The following is a 2,543-nucleotide window of genomic DNA, read 5'->3' on the forward strand; positions in this document are numbered from 1 at the left end:
TAAACGCACCCAAGAAATATTTGACTAAGTAAAATCAACTTTATATTGATACTGGTAGGCAGTGATTCAACAATATATCCAGATCATGTGTTTTGTGAGACAGAATTTTATAAAAGTAGAGGAATTAGCCTAACGGCTACGAAGTACATTCAGATGGCAGATTTAACAATAAAACTAAAATATCAAATGCTACATAATGATTAGTCTGTATATACTGTATGTATATATATATATATATATATATATATATATATATATATATATATATATATATATATATATATATATACATGCAACCCGTCAAAAAGGAGGGCTAAATATTCAGATAGATATGCCCACACACGCATCACCTCCTCGCATCAGGGTACGACTACTCCCTCTCCCCTATCTCATGGACGGGGAGAGCTGGGCGTGACCGAAAGTGTGTATATATATATATATATATATATATATATATATATATATATATATATATATATATATATATATATATATATATATATATATATATATATATAGCCGGACATTTGCTCTATTATATAGGGGAGCTCCCAGGCCCATGGATAGAGACAAATGATGTAATTTATGTACTTTACATTTCGTAAAGCGAGTACGAAAGAGTACCAAATTCGTAACATGGATCTGGAAAATGACACTCGAGTAGATAGCGTAAAACTAACGTGATAGAAAACGGGAAATTATTCATGATTGAGATCGCCACCAATTTAGTAGTGTCAGCATATTAGGTGAGGTGGAAAACTATCCTTGCCTCATGATGACGGAAGTAATGGGAACCAGTCTTATGCCAGAGGGTTCCTTACTGTGGAAGTGTAACAACGTGTCATTTATGCCTGTAAGCACGGACTTGTCTCTGTCCAAGGGCCCTGGGACATCTCCCCTATATAATAAAAGCAAGTGTCTGGAAGAGCTGATTAAGATCTAAGTCTGTGTATATAAACAATCTAATTATTAACGTTATCAAGGAAAGTTTATCTATCTATCTACCAAGGCATATATATATATATATATATATATATATATATATATATATATACTGTATATATATACATACATACATATATATACATATATATATATATATATATATATATATATATATATATATATATATATATATATCTTGCTTTTCCAACTAAGATTGTAGCTTAACTAGTAATAATAATAATAATAATAATAATAATAATAATAATAACTACTACTACAACAACAACAACAACAACAACAACAACAACAACAACAACTACTACTACTACTACTACTACTACTACTAATAATAATAATAATAATCGTTTGGCTGCCGCTTTTTTCTGTCCATGACTTCATCCAAAATAACACGATTTGAACATGGTTCATTGGCACTACATGATTTGGCTCAATTCCACAAAGTGCAATATAAAAACCCACTTTATCATCGGCCAGCTCAACTAATATCAATGCGAAATACGCCACTTTGTAAGTCCGTTGAACGAAAGAGCTTTATTGACACGAAATCAAAACTATAAGTAAATTAGAAATAATATTCATCCTTATATTTTATACCAATTATAGAAAAGAAGATCTTCAATGAAATGAAGTAACGTTATCAGGAGACTACATCCACAATTTCTAGTCCTCAGCCATGTAGGTCTGGGTCTTCCAACTCTTCTATAGTAATTTTTTTTTTATTGAGGTGCATTTGCACAGACTCACAGCGGTGCCCTTTTAGCTTGGAAAATTTTCCTGTTATCTGATTGGTTAGAATGATCTTGTCCAACCAATCAGCGATCAGGAAACTTTTCCGAGCGAAAAGGACACCCCTGCGAGTCGGTGCAAATCTGCCTCACTAAAAAGAATTGACTATAGTCCCTTGTGGAGCCGAGTTGAACATTTGGTGAACTAATCTCCCTTGGGGAATCCTCTAGACCATATAATCATAATTACTTGGAAATTGGACAAGAAACTGCAGTGACAAGGGCTTGCGTAACTGAAGGCAGTGATTGATAACTAAACCCATGAAGACGAGTAAAAAGTTATTTCCGGTCTGCACTGACACTAGTGCACGGTCATCGGACAGGTAATCCAAGAGTTATAGTGGCCGATGTGGTAACGTCCCTGACTGGTGAACGCCAAACTGGGGTTTGAGTCCTGCTCAAAACTCGTTAGTTTCTTTGGTTGATGGCACTTCACCATCATTGTGAGCTAAGAATGGGGGGTTTGGGGGAGCCTATAGGACTATCTGCTGAGTCATCAGCAGCCATTGCCTGGCCCTCTTTGGTCCTAACTTGGGTGGAGATGGGGCTTGGGCGCTGATCATATGTATATATGGTTAGTCTCTAGGGCATTGTCCTGCTTTATAGGGCAATGTCACTGTCCCTTGCCTCTGCCCTTCATGAGTGGCCTTTAAGCCTTTAAAGAGCCGAATATAAAGGATAAGCCACACGTGGTAAAGGAACACAGTTACTGATAGGACACTCCAAAATCAAACTATTGTTCTCTAGTCTTGGGTAATGTCATAGCCTCTGTACCATAGTCTTCCACTGTCT

This window comes from Palaemon carinicauda, chromosome 37 (assembly GCF_036898095.1).
Source record: "Palaemon carinicauda isolate YSFRI2023 chromosome 37, ASM3689809v2, whole genome shotgun sequence".
NCBI lineage: Eukaryota > Metazoa > Arthropoda > Malacostraca > Decapoda > Palaemonidae > Palaemon > Palaemon carinicauda.